This window comes from Echinops telfairi, unplaced genomic scaffold (genome assembly GCF_000313985.2).
Source record: "Echinops telfairi isolate 266 unplaced genomic scaffold, ASM31398v2 ScPeMD7_8;HRSCAF=38, whole genome shotgun sequence".
NCBI classification, from domain to species: Eukaryota; Metazoa; Chordata; class Mammalia; order Afrosoricida; family Tenrecidae; genus Echinops; species Echinops telfairi.
The window spans coordinates 5,844,634-5,853,121 of record NW_022103905.1 but is presented as its reverse complement, the minus strand read 5'-3'; positions in this window follow the sequence as shown (position 1 = coordinate 5,853,121).

Here is an 8,488-nt window from a genome sequence, read left to right as displayed (position 1 = left end):
GTGGGGGAAGCATTTAGGAACTAGAGGAAAGTTATATTTTTCATCGTTGCTACATCGCACCCTGACTGGCTCATCTCCTCCCCGAGACCCTTCTGCAAGGGGATCTCCAGTGGTCTAGACATGGGCTTTAATGATAAGTGCCCAAAGCTCTTGTGATGCATGGAGGTTATCTGCAGAAGGCTAATATCTGAGCCAATCAGCACTTCTGCTGTGATGCCCAAATGACTATATGAACCAACTTGCCATCCTATCCCTGGTAGGCAGAGGATGCTTAAATGATAGGAGACCAAACCTATGGAGCCTGGTGAAGAAGACTGCCATGCCAGTTGAAGTCTGGAAGTCCTACCTAGGGAAGCAGGTGGTGGGATGTGAGTGCGCATTTCAGGAAGGAGTTCTAAGTCCTAAGGGATACTATGATGATCTTGGACATGTGTGGAGAATGTGTATTAGGGTGCTGGGAAGGGCAATGAGGGCTAAATCCCACCGTGTTGTTACTAAGAGAGGAGACTGGCTCCCGTGATCTTACCCTGGACAAAACCAGAACCGAATCCACCAAATTCACTGCTATCGAGTCCATGCGGATGCACAGCCATGGGATAGGGCAGGGTCGACTTGCCCCTGTGAGTTTCTGAGACGCTAACTCTTTACAGAAATAAAAGCCTTGTCTTTCTCTGGTGGAGCACCTGGCGGTTTCAAACGGCTGACCTTGCAGTTAGCAGCCCAAGCACGTATGGATGTAGGGGAGGTGTGTGTCCCGTCACTCCATCATGAGGCTAGGTATTCAGCCAGGGTCCACATGCTGGTGAGGGGGGCATACCTAGTGGTTCTTGGACCCTCGGAATAGAGATTCAGGCTGGATTTAATGAAGTGTTTGGTTATTTCCAGTTAGCATTTAGAGCCAGACCCAGATTTAAGACCCACTTCTATCATGCAACAGCTTGGGCATCTGAAAGAAACTGTGCCGCCACTCAAGCAAATCAATGAGCCCACTCAGCCCCACGGTTGTTTTTTGTTTGTTTTCCCTGTGAAACTGCCGTTGGCATGAAGATCGAACGAGCCAATGTTCAGGAAGATTCTTTAGCAATCTCCGAATATGATAGACACAGGACTTGTGATTATTATGGTTATTTATTCTTCCTTCAATTAATGTAAAATATTGGCAATATTGCCCCTGGGGAAATGGATCTCGATGAAAACATAAAAAGCTCCCTGTGCCAAACTGTGTGGGCCGTGGTAAAGCTAAAACGAAAATGCCAGGGTGCTGCCTCTCTGGGGTTTGAGAACCAACAGGAGAAGGGCCGGCGGATGGCTGAGCCGCCTGCACTGAGCTCCTGGGAAACCAGCATTTCCTTGCTTGCTCTTTTTATTTTTTTTCTCCCAGTGAACATGTCAGGGACTGACTTGAAAGAATGGGGGAATCAAGGCTAAAGAAGTATTTTCTATCTTCCTCCCCCAATGGGTCCAGATGGAATAACAATTCCGTGCTTTTTGATCTCAGAATCATCTTCAAGACTTCTCAGTCAGATCCCTGCACTGTACACAAAAGGAGATGACTCTCCCCTAAGGGGCAATGAACTCCCTCTGCAGCCACATAGCCCTACCTGGGCAGGGTTTAGGTCCTGGGTCTCTGGTTCCCAATTCAATCTTTTCTCACTTCATATCACTTGAATTCATGATCATCGGGGAAAACAACAAACATCTTTGTGGCACAGAAGTTCATCTGAGCACTTCCATTTGTTGAGAGCAGGAGTTAATGGATGTTCATTCAGTGTCCATGAATGCCCAGCCTCTGAGGCCAGGCAGATTTTAAACATCAAGTTTTTATTTTACAAGAATCTGGAAAATAGGCAAGTTTATTCTTACTACATGATACTCAGAATGTTGCACAAGCTTTGTAGTTGAAATGAAAATGCTGTGTACTATAAGAGGCTATAGATTAAGGGAAATGCTTTTGATTCTAGAAAATTTCACACCCCCCCCATTTGAGTAAAGGCTTCCAAAAGCATCCAGAAACTGCACATATACCCCCCTTTAAAAAAACATTATGCTTCATATGAAATACAAGTAAAGGAAGTATAATTAAACTAAGTACAATATTTTTTATCATTATATATATTAAGCACAATTAAGTCACTAAATTTTACTTGAAAAAATTCGATTAAAAAAGAAAAAATAATCTGGGGGAAAAACAACACATGGAGGGACTTCCTGAGATGAAGAAAATCCATAAGAACTTTAGACTATGTTCTATGAGTGGTTGAAATTTGGAGAGAAAGTCCTGGGATTGGTATTTTTGCTGCTGATTCTAACACTTAATGAACTCATAAACGTGGGAACTTCACATAAATACTTTGCACTGCAGTTTCTCAATCTTTGAAGTGGGTTAATAATAGTAATCACCTCACAGTACTGCTGTAAAGATAAAGGCTGATTGTATATTCACGGGAAATTAAATTAAAATATAAAGGAATTTCCCACAAACTTTTGGAAGCATCCTTATATCCTCATAGATCTAAATGCAACTATGTGCTTGTGGGCATACACATACAATAGTATCTCTAACATGCCTAATAGAACCGTGCACATAGGAAGCACACCGTCAATGTTAGCCATTGGACCAGGAAGAAACCCTGGGTAAATACTGGGTTGTGAACCACAAGAGTGGTGGTTCAAGCCCACCAGCTGCTCCTCAACCGAAAGACAAGGCTACCTGTTTTCATAAAGATTAGTGTTAGGAACCCCATGGAGCTGTTCTCCCTTGCCTGTTACAGCACAGGTAGAGTCCCAGTTGACTAGAAGGCTGGTGGTGAGTGGCCCTGTATCGGGGTTAACGGGAAAGTGAAGGGTACTGAAGGTGAGTGGAGCGCTCAGCGCTGGACACCATCCTGGCCTTGCCTCTTCCATCCTCAACACGTCGCTGCTTATCCGCTCCTGTCCTCGGCCAAACCAGTTCCTGTATAAAGGTTTCACTGGCCTCAGTTATACAATTTAGATAATCACATTTAGGGAAAATGAGGTCTATTTAAGGCTCAAATAAAATAATCTAGATAAGCATTTTCTGACAGAGAATGTAAACAAACAAACAAACAAACAAACAAACAATCCGACAGGTGTCAAGTCCGTGGCTCCTCATAGCAGCCCTAGAAGGATCCTGAGGCTGTACAATGCACATCTTTCAGGGGCATATAGCCTCATCTTTTCCCAAGGAGCAGCTGGTGCATTTGAAACTCCAACCTTGCAGATAGCTGCCCTGAGTCAATGCTGAGTCATAGCGACCCCTCTGTGAGTTTCTGAGACTGTAACTATTTATGGCAATAGAAAGCCCAGTTTTTCTCCTGAGGAGCTGCTGGGGGCTTTGAACCACTGAGCATATAGATCCCAGCCCAACTCATAACCATTACAACACCAGAGTCCCTTGGTAGCGCCACTAGACTCCCTAAAAGCCACCACCTCTCCTGAAATCAGGGGCTCTGGAGACTTAGTCATTGCGTGTTGGGCTGCAATCCTCAAGGTCAGCATTTCAAAACCAGCAGCCTCCTTGTGGAAGAAAACACGGGGCTTGTGACTCTTGCAAACAGCTCATCTCAGAAACTCACAGGGCAGCGCTGTGTGCTATGTGGTCATCAACCTGACGGCCGTGACTCTGGTGTTTTGATTTGGTCCTGGAGTCTGTTCTGAAAGAGCTGAATCTTTCTCCCAGCCAAGGGGCTGGTAGATTTGAACTGCCGACCTGGTGGTTGCAGCCCAGTGCATTGCCCACTACACCACCAGGGCTCCTGGACATGTATTATACGGAAAGATTAAGAAAGGACGGGAGGGAGAGAGGAAAAGACAGAAGAAAGGCAGGACACGAAAGCATTTGAAAAGCATCAAGCTCTTTCTAACTGTCAGGGCCTAAGAAAGGGACCTTTGTTATTCTTTGGCTGAAGAGTGGAGAACTTCACCTTCTACTGCAGCTCAGCCACTGACTCATTGTTGGATGCCGGGGAAATCATTTAATCTCTAGATTACTCTCTCAGTGGGTGTATATAATTTGTACTATTCTGTCCGGCTTCATCACCGCATGGGAAAAGATGACCTTGAGGTCTCCTTCAGCTCCATTGTTCTATGATAAAATGATGCTCTCTGTGCCGGTGGTGACTTTCCCATCAAAAAGAAATAGGAAAACCTTCTGCTAGCGAATGTGTCAAATGCTTTGAGATTTGCAGGAGAAAATGAACATTCACAGGGTGGCTCTTGTTGAGGAAGGATACTCCCCATCTTCCTACTCCCTCTTCTATTGAGGCTTTTAATTTAGTGGAATTTTAATGCTTTTTTTTTTTTGCTGCTCGATCGCTTTCCAACATGGTGTGCTTTGGGGGAAAGTCTGTAATCATCAAATTTCTTGCATCCTCTGTCTGCAAGCGACACCATGAAAACAGCTGGCAATCGCAGCTTTGCCTCCTCGGTTCTCAGGACCCATCGCTAGGGTCTCACAGATGTCATTGTTCACAGCGAGCCCAACTTGGATGGTTTTGAACTCGGATGAACTGCAAAAAGTATCTTGTTCAAGTCTCTCATTCAATCATGGGAGATTCCAGGATGCAGCGAGGGAAAGCATTCACACTAGAATCACGTAGACGTGGACTCTGGATTGTCTGGGTTCTAGTACCGGCGGCACATTCTATTTCCCAGAGATGGCTGAAACAGTAGCTTCAGTTCCCAAATGCTTGTCCTAAGCCCTGGGGATGCGATCAGCTAAGCGCTGGCCAGCAGCTCAAACCCACCAGCCACTGTTGAGGGAGAGAGAGGAGACAGCATGCTCCCGTCAAATCTCCAGAGCAGGTTGCTGTGAGTCTGAATGGACACGATGTTGGTGGGTTTTTGTCTGAAATGTGGATTTTGCCCTGACCCCACTGAGAGGTTATTTCCACCCCTCTTGAATCTGCTTAAAAATAGAATAGGGCAATAATGGTACCGCTAGGTCATGGGGAACCTTGATGGCGTCTACCTAGGCCTCTTGGGATGCTTTCCTTTGTAACCCAGGCCCAATGCCATGAGTTACGGAAGCCAAGCAGAGAATCCTGCATTAAGCTAGCTAGTCAACAGGGCCAGCTGAGCTCCCAGCTGACAGCACCAACTCCTAGCCACGAGAGTGAGGCATCTTGGACAGCCAGCACAGCCGAATCTTCAGAAAATCACCCTCTCCACCAACTGGCTGCGACCCCAGAAGAGGCTCCCCCAAAGACGGAATTCAGTCTCCCTACAGAACCAGGGAAGAAAACGAGTATTTGTTTCATGGCATGATTTTAGAGGGTTGTGTATCATGCAGCGATCGATCACCTAAGCAGTGCCCTGCACTTCATTGCCCCTCCGATTCTACTCCATCTCCTCTTGAGTGAGGTATTCGGTCCTAACAGTAATGCTGTTCATACTCGAGCTCAATTGTGCACCAAGTTGCAAGTGAGGATCCTTATTTGGAGTTTGGCTGGAGGAACAATTTACTGTCAAAGTGCCTAAAATCGCATACATGGTAACTTCCCACCTTGCGCTACATGGAAAATGTGTTTTGCTCTCTCAAATCGCCAACTTTGGACTAGCTGTCTCTAAACATATCCAACCTGGTTGGGTTCAGTAAGGAAAGGGTCAAGCATTGAAAGGTGAACATATTAAGATGCCATGGCAGACACAGCTATTTACCACCCATCGACTCTTTCCCCAGCTTCTTTCATCATAGGGTCTGTATTTATTCAGGGGCTCAGTGTCCTCAGTTACCAGACTACATTTCTCACCTTCTCTCGCTGTGCAGAGTAGTCATATGAATGCATTCTGAGCAATGAGCTACAGGCAGACATGGTGTGGAGCTTTCTGAGCAGTTGCCAATGAACCTGGTTTAGCTAAGGGACACGATCCTTTTACTTTCCTTCAGGCCAAGCATCAGACCTGATGGCTAGAACTCCAGCAGCCAGCTAGGACAATGAGGTGATCTGGGAGAAGGGAAGTTGCATCAGGCAGGGTCTAGCTAGGAAAACAAACAAACAAACAAAACAACATTGTATATTTCACATTGGGTAGATTTAAAGCAGAGAATCGGATGTGTAGACATGAGAAGGTCCAAGAAAGCAAACAGAGTGGTGAGAAAACTGAGTGACTGGCAGGAATAAGTAGCCACTATTGTCACCCTGCTGGGAGACAAAGGACAAAGGCAGGATTGCTAGAGCCCAGCATCCCCGGATTGAACCTGGAACAACTGACCAGTCCTCCACGAGCTGGACGTGCAGAGAGACATCACAGTCCTGGACGTGCAGCCCAAGGCAGAACAGCTTCTCCTTTCCTTCTATCTTCTAAATTTGGATCACCCTTCCTGTTGGCTGAACTCAGCAGGAAATTAATGATTCCAGAAACCTGGGAAATATAACTGGAGGGGGCAACCTCCCTGCAGAACAGGGCCGATCAATGGAAGTCCTTGAAATGGCTCTGAGGGCAAAAAAGCACATTACAGAAGCCAACACTAAGCCCAAACGAAACCCATTGCTGTCGATTCTGACTCATAGTGGTCCTACAGGTCTGAGGGGAACTCCTTCAAAAGGTTTCTAAGACTGCAAACTCACAGGAACACATCGTCTCGTCTTTCTCCCTTGCAGTTCTGTCAAGTTCAAGTTAGCAGCCCCGTGCTTAAGCCAGTTAAGCAGAAACACAGAAGGAGGCCGGACCTTGATGGGCACAGATTTGCCTGACAAGGACAGCGCTGATCCCTTACAGTTATTGTGGATTTTCTCTTATACTCTGTAAAATACAATACCGATGAACACCACGGCCTATTCAGAATCAAGGTAAGAGAAAGAGTAATATCAGAGAAGTAAGTCAACCTAAATTAGGTACCTCAATAGGCAATACTAGTGCAGCTAATACTTCACAGCCAATAACTGAACAGGTGCAACTTAACCAAAATGCAATGCAACTTAAGGGTTGCTATTTTGAACCCACCCAGTGGCTCTGAGGGAGAAACTCCCAGGTGATCTCTGTTTTACATTGTCATACTGGTCACTAGGAATTGAAATCTAGTTGATGGCACCTAACAGTAATCAAAGCGATATTTTTGCGTGTCATTATCATACTGTGATCACTCATTGATGGTTGTGATTAGATGCCAGCCACCGGGTTCTGAATTACAGCCATCCTAAACTGTACAAGACAATGAAACACTGCCCAAGCCATCCCGGCAATTTTTATGTTTAAGCTGACGGTTGCAGTCACAGTGTCAAACCAGTCCTTTGAAAGGCTTCCTCTTCTCTGCGGATCCTCTACTTTGCCAAGCATGAAGTCCTTCCCCAGGGACTGGCCTTCTTGATAGCATGTCCCAGGCATATGAGACGAAGTCTAGCCATTCTCTCATTCAGGAGCATTCTGCCTGTATTTCTTCCAGCACTCATTTTCTTTTCTTCTTCCGGAAGTCTCTGACAATTTTCATATTCTTCAAGACCACCACCATTCAAATGCATCCGCTTTTCGGTGGTCTTCCTTATTTATGGCTCAACTTTCTCTTTGCGGTAGTCACCTAATCTGGTGTCAATTTAAGGAGGAAGAGTGCAGGGGTGGAGCCTAGGCTGTCAATCTCGAGAGCCAATGAGACTTCTGTGGGCCTGGCCTTCTCCTGAGAATTCTGGGAAATGTGGTGCTTTCTCCTTGGAGGCAGAAGACACCTCTCTCTCTCTGCTCCTTCCTGGGAGGCATTGAACAGACAAGCCACATGGACGCAACCAGACCTCAGAAGCCGGAGAAGCCACAGAGAGACCCCTGCCAGTGCTGCCATGTTTCCAATGCCACTGGATCCAAAGACTTTCCACCCACTGACCCGTGATCTGCATTCAGTGTCATTGCATGTGTTTCATGAGTCTGAAGAGGACTTTGTGGATTGATATCGGAAATATGGGCTAATATCGGACTTGGGGACTTGATCTGGACTGGGTTGGGATGTTTCCTCAATGTTCGATTGTTCTTTCATATAAATCACTTTTTTATACACATAGGGGGGTCCATGGGTTTGTTTCTCTAGTCGACCCAGAATAACAGACACTTGTGAAGGAGACCATTGAAAGTACCATGGCTTGGATCAGGCGCACCTTAATCCTCGGAGCCATGTCTTTGCTCTTGATGACTTCAGAGCGTTCTCGTACAGCAGATTTGTTCAGGGTAAAATGTGCTTCGCTTCTTGACTACAGCTTCCAGGAGTACGGACAGTGGCGCCAGGCAATATGACAATTTTAAGAACTTCAATCTTTACTCGGTTTGTCATAATGTTCTTCTAGTAGCCCGGTAGTGAGGGTTTTTGTTTTATTTATATTCGTGTGTAATCCATACTGAAGGCTACAGTCTTGGATTTTCATCAGTTTATACTTTTAAGCTCTTTCCACTTTCAATCAAACAAAATTTGGTGTCTTCTGTGTCTCACAGGGTGGGAGTAAACTTTCCTCTCACCTTGATGCCGCCTTCTTCTCCTCCTCCTCCT